The 13,501-nt window shown below is 46.6% G+C and overlaps 1 long non-coding RNA gene across 1 annotated transcript; it reads right to left on the reverse strand.

Annotated features, from left to right (window-relative positions):
- Window positions 1-5,887: 5,887 nt before the first annotated feature.
- On the reverse strand, window positions 5,888-13,501 carry LOC125335086. The gene is made up of 3 exons (XR_007207337.1): window positions 13,295-13,501; window positions 7,774-7,941; window positions 5,888-6,168 (listed from the first exon to the last, which is right to left on the reverse strand). It is a non-coding gene; the product is annotated as an uncharacterized LOC125335086 (long non-coding RNA).

A 13,501-nucleotide genomic window follows, 5' to 3' on the forward strand; every position in this document is an offset into this window, starting at 1 on the left:
TTCACAGGTTATGTCCCTTTGTAACAGGCTCAAGTCTTTTGGTCTAACAGGAGCTAAAAAACCATGTTGGCATTTGCTCCTTGCCTGACTTGTTTTGGGGCTACTCTTTTGGGAAAACAAGCAAACAAACATACAAAAAACATCACTTGGACAGGCACTTGGAAGAAACCAGGAGGGAGTTCAGGTCTGTGTAGCCCCAGGGCTTGGTTACCACAGTCCCAGGACATGGAATGCCAGCCCTCTCCTGCAGAACAGCACAGCAGTGACATTTGGAGTCTAAGTAAAATGATGGCAGCCTTCCTGAAAGCAAAGCCTTCTTCAAAACACTCGGAGGAGACCACCCAGAGAAGACATGCCTGGAGTTCCCCACAAGCAAATCTCTTACATCCTAAGCTATCCCTCATCTAAGTTGCCCAAGGCAGGACAAGATCCATTCATAGGTTGTGCCCTTCCCTGCTGCGGGGAGCCGGTTGTATTGTAAAGGCAGTCAGCAGTTAGGAGCAGTTACATAGCATTATTTATCCACATAGAGATCTTTTCATGAGCAGAATAGTAAATCTTTTCATTCAACAATTTTTAGACAAAAGCTATTTGTTAATGTGACATTTTTCAGCTGCATCAGTGCAAACATCCATCCATTTAGTTTTTCACACACAGAAAACTTCTTTCTTGTTGTTTGCAAAAAAAAAGAGAGCGAGGGTGAATGAAAATGGAACGTATTTTTGTTGTTGCTGCTGTTGTTGTTTGGGGTCTGTTTTGCTGGAAAATAAAAAAAGGTCACAATAAGATGATGCTATGAATCTTTAATTTAGGGGAAAGGTCATTTTTAACCATCTAAATTCACTTGATTCAATAAGTGTTGCCCAGATCCAGTGTCATGCGTTGCTAATCAGATTTCAGGAGATATTCAGCACAGCAGATCACGCTGCCATGTCTTACCAGCCAAACTAAACGTTGTGGTTCCACCATATCACAACAGGAACACTCTACACAAAATACTCTTGTAGTATCCTGAGCAGTGCTGCTGGTTTCTGGGGATGTGCAGAAAAGAGGAGCAAAAAGACAGGGAGACCAGGAAAGGGATTGCAAAGGTCAGCAGCATCCATTGGGATGCTTCGGGGCTGAGACCCACCCAGTTTTACCTCACCTTCCCCACCGTGGTGACTGTATAACAGGGGAGGGATGCCATCCTCTCTCCTTGTCTTGTTTGCTCTGAATTTGTGCTGTGGAGTTACAATTTCTGACCACTGTCTTTTTTCTTTCCCTCTGTGCTTGTCTACCCTTTCAACAGGATTCCTTTCCCCTCCACCAGTGGATGTGAGAGGGGATTACAAAGCAATTTAGCTGGGAAAAACTGCCAGGAAATGAAAAAACAATTTATTAAATTGTTTTCTGCACAAAAATCCAAATTCTGGCTTGAATTTCCAGAGCTGGAATACAACCCAGGGGATTATGTGCAGTTATCTCCAACCCTGGGCATTCATCTTTCTTCCTGGTGCGTTCCTCTGATCATCAGTGGGTTGTAGCAGAAGATAAATTTCTTTCAGTTTGAGGCTATTCCTTGGGCTTCTGTGGCGTTCCCACACAAAACTGTAATTGTCACAAACAGCTTGAAATTTACTGCGCATAGAGAAATGAACTGATTTGATAAACAACACTCATCGCACCAAAGTAAGCACAGACTTGATTTCTATCATGCAAAATCAGATGTGGTGCCAGAGTCAGAATAGCAAACAGGAGGTTTCATGGGAAAGGCTGCTTGTTTGCAGCAGGTAGGATGCCTTTGAATGTTTCAGGTGTGACTCATTCGACAGGAGCAGACACCCAAATTGCCCATCTGAGCAAGTCTCCCTGGTCTCCCTTTGCAGTCACTGGAGATCTCATCAAGAGAGACTGTGACTCCTCCACAAGTGGGCAGCTAAACCCGGCCTGATATCCTGTGCTCTCAGGCCTGACCATGGCAGTGTCCCTGCAGCTGGCAGAGGTGCTGGGCTGTAACACGTGACGAGGTGAATGGGTTTTTTTCGTGTTGGAGCAAATTCTGGAGTTCTGGAGTGCTGGAGGGCATGTTAACAGCAGAAACGTTCAACCCAGACCTTGTCCCTCTGAAGGAACCAAGCTCTTGGTTCTGTGTCAGGTTTAACCCCGCCCAGATCTGTGTTCAGTGTGAGCTTTCTCATTTGATGCAATGTATTCATGAACACCTGGTGGTTTGTCACGTTCCCACCTTAAGAAGTTGCACCCTCAGCTTGCTCGGGCTGTGTGCAAAGCCTTGAGTCTGCCAGGAAGATTTGGCCAAAATCTCATTATCCTTGGTCAAATCTTGAGTTGGCAGCTGGGTGTCCTTGAGTTAAGATATTCCCCTCCCTGATGCTGGTGTCCAGCTGAGTGGGAATCAGAGATTGTCTGCTCACCACACTTTGGGCACTAGGGGAAGGACAGACCTCCTAAATTACAGGAGCATGAAACCATACAATTGTTTAGGTTGGAAAAGACTTTTAAGATCATCAATTCCAGCAGTGCCAAGTCCACCCTGTCCCTCAGCACCACAGCTGTACATCTTTTATGTACCTTCGGGGATGGTGACTCCACCACTGCCCTGGGCAGCCCCTTATGATACCTGACAACATTTTCAGTGAAGAATTTTTCCCTATAAGCAATCTAAACCTCCCCTGGTGCAACTTGAGGCCATTTGCTTCTTCTGTTAGACAACCATGGCCACAGGGAAGGTGAGGACGTGGAGCTAAGGCCAGATGGATCTCTACCAAAGGATTAATTTCTCTGCTCCACAAGCTTCAAAGGGAGTAACTTCCTGTCTTGCCAGCAGGAAACCATCTCTTTTTGGCCAAGGCAGTCCTGTGAACCTCTTGGAGTGGTCAGGAATTGCGAGGAGAAGCAGGTCTGGTTTAGCTGAAAGATAAGTCGCTGTTCCCCACTGGCCCCTGGAGCTGTCAATACCCTGACCACACCTGGGCATTTCTGACAAAAAAATCCAGTTTTCACCCAAGCATTGCTTTGAAATCCATGAAAATGCATCCACCACAATTTCCACCTCCTACTCTTCTCTTGTGGTGATTATCTGTATTTCAGTTGCACAAAGACCTCAGATGTGGCATGTATTTTCTCCTGCAAAGGCAGAAACACTGTCTTATCCCTGTGTCCTGCATCCTCTAACACAATGTGGTGTCACTACAACTGAAACTGAAATTTCTTGTAGCATCAGACTTTCTAAAATCCAATCTTGACCCAGCCTTGTATTCTGAATAGATCAGGGGGGTTTTTTTGCTGAGGTTTTTTTCAACAAAAGAAACCCCAACCCACTGAAAAATGTTAGAGGGAAATTGCAAATGTTATGCTTGTCTGAACAGGAGTCACTCTGGGAAACGCACTACAGACAGACTAATTTCTGAGAGATTCCCCCCACGTTCCCCCATCCTGTGTGTAACTCAGACAAGGAATGTTCTGGTTTAGCTTATTCCCATTTTCTAATGCACACACACTGCTTATCAGAGATGCACTAGTTAAGGTGGAGGAAATTGAGGTGAACTCTACCAGTTCAGGTCTTTATGCAATTTGAGATAGTCATTAGTCACATATCTTGGCATGCAGTGAATTAAGAGCTCTGACTTACAGAGTATCGTCTCAGACCTTTTGTTTTGTATTTTGCTCTCCTTTGTGTGACTGAACACCCAAGAAGGTTGTTTTATTCATCTGACTCATAAAACTGATTACTTTATACAATTTAAAACAATAATATACATTTTAAAGATCTGTATGTCTTCTCTGGCTCTTTTAGCTAATTATGTGTGAAAAGTCCTTCCCGACTTGGTGGGAAAATGTTTCTCAGCTATTAATCAAGCCATTGATTTAGGAATTTTGCTCAGGGAAAGAACTTAGCCCTCACACAGGGAAAGGACCATAAATCTGAGAGAGGAAGAACTTCTGGGGCTCTGTTACTCATCCTCTTCCTGCCTGTGTGAATAGAGTGACTTTTGCAGACCAGATGCAGCAGTCAGCACTGCAAGAGTGGCAGGGAATTCCCTGCTTCCCTCTCGGCGTGAAGGAGGCACAATTTGAACATGTGTGGCTGCAGCCAAGGAGGAAAAGGCAGAAAACAAGGTAAAAATCACGCCTGGGCTCTGCAGTTGTGCTGACACACACTCACTGATGGACAACAGAAAATGCTGCTGTTCAAAAAAAATCCTGGGCTGGAAGGGACCCACAAGGATCATCGAGTCCAGCTCCTGGCCCTGCACAGGACACCTCCAAGAGTCACACCATGTGCCTGAGAGCATTTACCAAATAATTCTTGAGTTCTGTCAGGCTTGGTGCTGTGACCACTGCCCTGGGGAGCCTGTTCCAGTGCCCAGCCACCCTCTGAGTGAAGAACCTTTCCCTAATAAAGTGTTGGGACACCCAGACTTGGCCCATACATGATTCTAAACGCTGCACAATGAGATGCCACCACATTTCCCTTTGCAACACACCTGGACCCACACCATCTCCCTAATCCCAAGGCTTCACAGACCACCTCCTCCTCTTCCACCCCCTCACCCCACCCTGGCCAGTGCTTTCACCAAGGCTGAGGTGCCCCTGGGGGCAAAAACTCAACAGAAAAGCTTGGTAACTGCAAAAAGGAGCAGCCAGGGGTTGTGGGGAAGGACCTGAGTGCGTGCCTTTATGGCTAAAAAGGGCTGTGAACAGCTGATCTGGGTGAGTTATCTCACTGTTAAACAAATCTTCCTGTTTGGGATAACATTGCTCAAGAGCAAAAGGGCCAGAAATTGCTTTTAGAAGCTGATTTATTTTGTGTGGGCCTACACACTTTTTGCCTCTGTCCTAAGAAGCACAACTCCCACTGACTTACTAGAAATATTAAGAACTAGTGACTCAGTTTCTAAGAATAATTTTGGGTGTTTCTATTTATAGGGACCAGCCCTAAGCTCAAAAGCACTGGCAACACCCAATCCTCTATTTTTCCATCATGCTTTGATATCACACTGAAATAGCCTGGAAATCAACACTTTCCACTGTTCCTTGTTTCTGGATATCTGCACTTTCCAACCCAGATAGCTCACAGCACTTGATTGCTCAGGAAGGGACTTGAGCCATCAACTATTTTCAGGAAGTGCCTGAAGGCCCAGTTTACAATAGAAGTGGAGATGCTGGTGGACAGATGCAAAGTCATCCTTCTGTGGTGGATTAAAGATATTAAAGAGCGTTTCTGAGGGGCAGCTGGTGGGCTGGAAGTGTCACCAGTGGAAAGGGTGTGAGTAAAGGAAGTTCTGTTGTGGGGCTGAGGATGGAGAAGCAGAGGATGGAGAAGGAAAGGATGGAGGCACAAGGCAGGGCATGGAGAGGTAGAGGTTGGAAAGGCAGGGCATGGACAGGCAACCTTGAAATTCTTTCAACTTATGGCAACCAAAGTACCCTCAAAAATGTCCCCAAAGATGAATAATCGCTCCAATCACTTTTGACTGTGCTTTTCAAATGTAACCCATGATTTTTAGGGGACAGACAGAATCACGGAATCACTAAGGTTGGAAAAGCTCTCTGAGACCATTAAGTCCAACCATTCCCCCAGCATTGCCAAGGCTACCACTGAACCCTGTCCCCAAGTGCCACATCTACATGTCCTTTACATCTCTCCAGGGATGGTGACTCCACCAGTGGCAGCATCAATACTCACCAGACATCAAAAAATTGAGGCTAGAAAGTCACTCCTGAGCATTTAGACCAAAGAAATCAGTAGTGCATATCTGTAACCAAATAATGAAAACAGACACCTACACGATTTAAAAACTGCAGAAAGAAGAGATAACTACTTATTACAGGAATCTCCCAAGCCATTTAGTGCCCTTTTTTAGGATAATAGCACACCTGTTGCTTAAGGGCAAAAAACCCCTGCTTGCTCATGTTTATTATTTAGAGGGGTGATCCCATTGGGAAGGTGTTGGGGGAGGGATGGGCTGCACTTCCCCCTCCATGGTGCTCAGCACGGCATCCCCACACCCCCGGCCACTGCCAGCACACCGAGGTGAGGTTACAGAAGGAACTCTGAAGGTTCTCTCGCCCTTCCTCCGTCCTGCCCTGGGCTCGGGGTGAGAGGCAGGATGCTGGACGTCAGCGCGTGACTCATCCTCTGGGAACCGGAGCTGGTGTGGCTTTCTGAGGAAAGAACCCACGAGTAAGGGCTTTTCTTTTTTTTTTTTTTCTCTCTCACTTTTTTCCCCTTTTCTCACTTTTTTTTTTTTTTGTTTGTTTTTCAAGTGGAATTGGGCAATGCAGAACAGTGGCACATCAATGAAGGTTACATCAGGTTGGCAGGGAAGAAGGGGACTGCAAGAGCCCCAGTGCTTCCCCCTTGCTCAGAAGCCACAGAGTTTAATGCTGTGGTTGGGGGATGTTGCTTTCACAGTTATAAAAGCTCATTCTGAGCAAAAAGGAATAATATGAAATAAAACGTAATTGTTTCTCAGAAGTTGTTGTCTCTCCTGAAAGGGTGGATTTGAACAATATTATTTTAATCAAGTGTTTGGCTGCTGCAGGATGTTGTAAGGAGGCTGGGATACACATGGATCAAAACAGGTTCAAACCAGCTTTGCAAAGCCAATAATGTGTATTTCCTTACAGGGCTTCAGTTTATTTTTTTTTTTTTACCAGTTCTGCTTAATTACTGGTTTAGAAGGCAAAACCAGTCTATCTCTGATTTTTAGGAGAGATGAAACAAGCCTTTCAGTAACAGCACCTCCCTGCCACACCAGGTGCTGTGAACCTGCTGCTATTAGGAATTATTAGTCACGTAGAGGCTGTCAGTGCACTGACATGCCTGGATGGGTTATGCTTTTTGTGGGATATCCTCTGCTCAGCATTCCCTCTGAACATCCTCCTGCCATCAGCCGGCCAACCTGACCCAGGGACTGCCTGCTGACTGCTCCTGGGCACGGTGACACAAGTTAACACTGTCCTGACACTCACACAAGCTCATTTTGGGTATCACAGGTGAGCCAACAACCCCAAAGTTGGGAGGAAAGAGGACTCCAAAAGGGGCTGCACTGAGTGTCATGGGGAAGGCTGGTGGGACCCAGCATCTTCTGCCAGCAGGAAGGTTCTCAGAGGTGATGTGAGCCCACAGCCCTGTCCACAGTGAGCTGGGGTCCTGCCAAAGAGCCCTCCCAGTGGCATTTCCCAGAAATAAAGCAGAAAGACAAGAAAAACTCAACCAAGTTTTCTAATAGATGCAGGAAGGCTGGAGCAGCTATTCCACCTACTCACATTATGCTCAAAGAAGGGGTTAAAAATAAAAGGGAAGGAGTCAGGGCTGGGGACACATCCCTTTGACAGGACAGCTTTGGTTAATGGGTCTGGGGAGGGGGGGTTGTGACAATATCCCCCCCAAATAACTACCCAGCTTTTGCAGGAGAGGTCACCCCACTGGCAGGGCTGGCACAGAGGGGGTTAAGGTTTGTGCAGGTGTTTCCCTGTAATAGGCACTGTCAGGTACCTCTGCAGCCTTGATGACCATCTGGTTACTATAAAGAATGGTTTATGGGATCTCATCCTGGGTTTTGATGACTATAACATAAGTATTGAGGGCCTGCGAGGTACAGCTTCGTAAAAATAACAGCTTAATAATGAGAACGACTTTCCCCTTCCAGAACAAATTCAAGTGCATTTTTCCCTTCCATTAGGATTGTAAAATGAGACAAAAGAGACCCAGTCATCTAGGAGGGAAAAAAACCCCCACAATACCACAAACTTCTTAGAACTTACAGCAAGGTGCAAGCACAGCTCAAAGCTTCTGCAGGGCAGGACTGAATCCCAGCCTCCAACTTGAAGAAGGGGAAACTGAGGCACAGAGGTGGGAAACAGCTGTAACAGCATCATCCAGGCAGCCAGTGGTCAGCACAGGAACCTCTGCCCTCGCTCCCTCCTGCAGTCCTGTAATTAAAGACATCAGCACAGCTACCCAAGGGTTGTCACCCTTTATCATGTCTCTGTCTTGATCTTCCAAACTCTTTCTTGTATTTCCAAAAAGCATTAACTCTCTTCAGCTCCAGTTTCTCAGTGGTTTATCAAATATCAGGGCAGTTTGTAAACAAATGACTTTCTCCTTTCAAGAAATGCTTGCTAGGTCTGGCCCAAAATTGTTTTATTTTCTCGCAAAGGTATGGGAGACCTTCTGCTATGCATTTCTTTGGGACACTGAAATATTGGATGTGTAAAATCAATGTTTTTGAGGTTTTACTTGGGCATTCCTCTCAAAAATATTTTCTGAATTTGCTCTTGCAAAAAAAAAAAACAAAAACAAACCAACAACCCAAACCAAACCAGAACAGGAAACAAACAAAAACAAAACAAAAAAAACCCAACCCCAGAAGTTTTTCATGCAAGTATTTTGAAGGAAAGATTGAAATTCAGGTAGCTGAATATTTACAGGCAACAGAGACAGTAATTTCACCTGAGAACAGGGGACCAGGACCATCCTTTGGAGACACCTGTTTCTACAGAGCGTGGGCTGGGCACAGGAGCCCAAGGTTGAGCCTTGGAGAAGTGGGATCAGCTGGGACTGCAACCTCCCAGGGAGCAGGGACATCCAAACACCTGGTCCTCCCCTAACCCTTCTTCTGCAAACCAGTCAGCAAAGAGTGGAGCCATCACGAAATGACACCTGGCCAAGAGCCAGGGCGGGCTGGGGACTCCTGCCTGATCCTCACAGCACTCAAACCTTGCTTGGATAGCACAGAGAATAGCCCCTTGCACGGGGGGCCTGGTGGTCCCAGAGGCACGGAGGGTATCACTCCCATCCTTTGTCTGCCAGGGAAAACTCCCTCTCTTTTTCCTTTTTAGAGCCAAGCCAGTTCCTGATGTCCTGAGATGGGCTAGGGGAGCTCTGGATTGGGCCAGGGCACCGGAGATCATTGGCTGCACGTCTGGGAGGAGGTAGGGGTGGGATTATCTTTCTTATGCCTCCAGTTTGACCTCTTTGCCAGCAGATTGTTCTGATTTTCCACATGGAGGAATCTAGGGACCCTCTCGAAAGTTCAAACTCCCGGCATCTTCCCTGCCGGCAGCAGCAGAGCTCTGGGCTCCTGCAAAGCCCTCACAGGGAGCTGGGCTGCAGCAGCGTCACTGACCCAGATTGCTTCATGCACAAATTTGGACATTTCATGTCTTTTTTACACTGGACCATGTGGTCTTTCCGCTAGCCAAAAATTTCCATGGAAAAGTAGGAATTTGTGTTTGCGTTTTTTTGTTGTTTTTTACCACCTCGCCAAAAGACCTGAGGGAAATTGCTGAGATGATTTCAAGTCGAAGCAATTCCATTTTTCTTATTGCAACAGAATTTTCTTGCAAAATTTGCAAGCAGTTAGCAACCAAAAAGCTTAACAAGTGAAAAACAAGAAACAGGGTTGTTTCTTTCAGATTTTTCCTTAGCTCAGAAAAGCAAAACATTTCCATCTTTAGTCAACCTGAATTCACACAATTTTTTTTTTTTTTTTTTTTTTTTTTTTTAAACTTGCTTGGGTCAGCCAGCAAACCTGAAAGATCAGCTCTTTGCACAGCTTCATCTGACAACCTCCTTGACTTCCTCTGTGCTGGTGCAAAACCCTGGGCTTAGCTTAGCCAAGTATTGTCCATCAGTGCAGCACAACACAAAGCTATAAAACACATGGGAATATCAAGCACTGTCCTTCTGCCCTTTCCAGCTCAAAGCAAGCACTGGGGCATCGAAAACCAGAACTTCCCAGCCCGTGGCTGAAGCACAGAGTCTCCACAATCACATATCTTAATAACAGGTCTGACCCAGCACAGGAGTGCTCTGTGGCATGCACGTTATTGCTCCATCTGCCCTGGCTGCAAACATTTATTATTCTCTGTGACACACTTTGTAAAATTGCACTGAGGGAACCACGTCTAGTTAGTAATTTCCATTCAGATGAGCTGAAGGAATTAATGAATTTGGAAGATCTCAGATCTTTGGAGATAGGGACAGGCGATGGCACGCTTGAAAATAATCACCCTCAACTGTGCACAAGCTTGAAACCACCCTACTAATCACAGGCAGCCGGAGTGCTTATCGGGGCAGAGGGAGAGCTCAAGCACCATTCAAACTCTCTAATAATGGTAAATGATTCCGCAAACGCACGTGTTCGGGGCTCGGACTGCTTCCAAAGCTAAGTGCTTATGAAAACTTGAAGTGCTCCACTGGTTTTAAATCACAGTGCAGGGGTGACTGATTCAAACTAGCAGAGCACTTCTCTTTTCCTTGCATTTTCTCTTCCCCCCCCCACCTTTCCTTTTTTTTTTTTTTTTTTTTTTTTTTATGATCACTTCGATTTGGAAGCAAGTCAAACACTTCAGTTTAGCGGTTCACCACCATATTGAACCGATTTAGAAATATGTCAAAAAAAGAAACAGTAAATTACGGTTTAAAACCCTTTTGTTTCAGAGCATTTAAGAAGCAGAGGCTGCAGCTAGAGCTGGGATGTATTAGCAGGGGCTGGAAGACAGCGCTGATTGAAGGCATGGACACTTATCTGTTTGATCACATACCTACTGCAGGACAGATCTGCCCATGTGCTGCTCCCTGCCCTGCACCTTTGATGTGTTGACTTTTTTCTCTGATCCTCAGTGGCCTCTTGCTGCAACTGGAAAAATTCCTCCATTGTAGGTGCAGTGCTAAAAAGGGCTTGAAATTTAAGTGCTGTGCATGGAAATGGGGACGGGTGCAGCCCTCATACGGGGTTTTCAGATGAGCAGCGTTGGAGTTTTGGCAGCCTCCAACACCGACATCATCACAACCCAAAAGTGAAACTTTCTGGTGGATTCATAACTCTCAAAAGACAGAATAAAACTGAAGCAGACAGCATAAATAATGGAAAAGTGAATTAGACTTTAAAAATTCTGTCCTATTTAATAATTCAGAATGATTATAACATGCTGAAAGGAACTTTTTTTTTCAATTACTTCTAGCCTGGCAATCTCCCATTAGTGCACACACATCTCCATCAAAAATCATCAGCTAACAAGAGCTGCATTAGTGCGAGAGAAGTGGCAAAGTACATCCCTTTGGATGTTTATTCACACCAAGGACATGCCCTGCACAGCCTTGCCACGCCTACAAACATGTTCAGGATGGAGGAGATGCTACGGCCCCCAGGACCTCAGCCGTGCCCTGGCTGCATAAAACATTCAAAATGAAACCCCCTGGGACCCAGTAAATTGAAGCTGCTTGTCACCCTGGCTGGGACACGAGTGCAGCGGGAAGGAAGCTGAGCACACGGTCACAGGTGGGAGCTGAGGTTTGCCTCTCATGTCATGTGGCAAGGTTGAGGCACTGACACAGCCACATCCAGTGGGGGAATCGAGGACATGGGAGCACTCCAGGCTGAGTGCTAAAGGCAATATCAGCAGAGCCTGAACGATGAGTCCTCTCTCCCTGAAATGATTGCAATCCTTGTTTAGTGACTCAGGCTGTGCACCCTGCCTTAGGATGCTGTAGGTGGAGAGAGGTGTTGGCTGCTGCTGGCATTGACTTGACAGTGGAGGCTGAAACACAGGCAGACCATCAGCATTCCCATCATCAAGAGCCACTTTTTCCTCCCACCAGAGCAAGGAGCTCCAGTGGTGAGAGCAGGGAAGCATTGCCCGGGTGATGCTTTCCACGAGACGTGGAACCAAATGGCATGTGGGTGAGGAGCAAAGCTCTGGAGATGTCAGAAAAGAGGAGAGCAGATGGCAAGAGACAAGTGGTAGGTGTCATGATTGATAGCTAAGAGCTCTAGGTGGCTGAGTCCAGCTGAGTCACAAGCACTGGCACGGCTGGAGGCAACGGGACATCGGAGTAGCCGAGGAGTGCACGCCTGAGGAGCAGGAGAACATGCACAAAGGACTCTTTTGTACCGGGAGGTGAGCGTGGCTCCGCTTGCATGGCTCAAACCTGTGGCCACAGGAGCCAGGCTGTGCTCTGAGGCTGCAGCCAGACTCATTTAGCATTTTGAGGGCCGTAATTTACAAGCAAATATAAATACTGGCCACCCACAGAATATACCCAGCTCCCGTGGCAAAGCTGGTGGGTCGGGAAGCACGGCCACCCCTCAGCCACTGCCTTCCCCGTGCCATCTGGCTTGCTGTTGCCGGGCCCGTGATGGCCATCTGCCTTGGGGCTGCCAAGAGAGAAAGTTAATTATATTTTTTTGTAGAGTCGCCACGGCAGCTGGAGATGCCAACCCAGCATACGTGAATAAATCACACCCAAATTCCATTGCCAGAACTCAAAGGGAAGTTGTTTCTGCGTTAGCCATGCTTCAGCCCCACCACACCAGCAAGGACAAGGCTTTCCAAGTATTTAGGAGCTGCTGCTGCTGCTGTGTCATGCTTAGGCTTTGCCATGATGCCTCAGTGTGAGGGAAGTTCTCCTCTATCACAGGATGTGTGGTGGGGCAGCCTGCTTCAAATCCTGCCTGGACTTGCTGGGGGACAGGAGGAAACACCCCTTCACCTCATCTCCCACTTCCCACATCCATCAAGGGAACACAGCCATTCCCACTTCCTTTGAAAACTGCCTCAAGCAGGAAAAAATAGTGTAAGGACAAAGTACAAGAAAAGCAGAGCTTTCTTTGGCTCTGTTAAAGCCCCTGTGTGACAACGCAGCTGTGCAGGGGCACTGAACAAATTATTTTCTTTGCAAAACCTCACCTTTTTGTACCAACCAATATTCATTAACTACCTTCAGCTAATCACAACTCACAGACATCAGCACAGTCCTGAGCCCAAACCAAGCATCTTTCCTTTGGCTCCTGGGGGGTACAGAGGCAATGCCACACTCTTGCACTGAGGCCATTCCAGGTTGGCATCCCTGCACTCACCATCCTGTGCTGTGCTGACATAACCCTGCATCTTTTCGTTTTGCTTCACAGGTGAACCCCCCAGGGATCAGACCTTTCCTCCCCTGTGATTTTCAGGGCACCAAACATACTCTGACAGACACTCAAGGGTCCTGTTTTCATTTAGGTCTGGAGGAAGCTGTGTTGTCCTCACACAAAAGAAGCACCAGGGCATGGATTAAACCCTCTCAAGAGACCAGAGTTTTCCAAACTGCCTCATAAAGGGAGCAGCACGTTGTGAGAGAGAAAGCTCCTTTGTTTTGGATAGCAGCTGTAATCTCCACATCAAGCACATGTTGGAATTCGTAAGTAGCCATTTAGCCATATTCTGACAGCAGAACAAGCAACCTCGGGGCAGCAGCCAGGCCTATTTATAGAGAGGAGGTTTGAGGTAATATCCTTACCTTGGATGCACTGTCTCCACTTAAGAGCCCAGCTTATGAGGGAAAGTGATGCCAGATAGGCAGCCAGCAAGGAAGGAAAAGAGTCACAGCTCACTCTGCCTGGCTTGCTCTGCAGCAGAGCAAATTATGTTTTACAGCAACAATAGAATTCTCTGAAAACTCAGTTTCTTCGCAGGTCTAACAAGAAAAAGAACAGCAGAAGATAGA

This window comes from Corvus hawaiiensis, chromosome 1, assembly GCF_020740725.1.
Source record: "Corvus hawaiiensis isolate bCorHaw1 chromosome 1, bCorHaw1.pri.cur, whole genome shotgun sequence".
Taxonomy (NCBI): domain Eukaryota; kingdom Metazoa; phylum Chordata; class Aves; order Passeriformes; family Corvidae; genus Corvus; species Corvus hawaiiensis.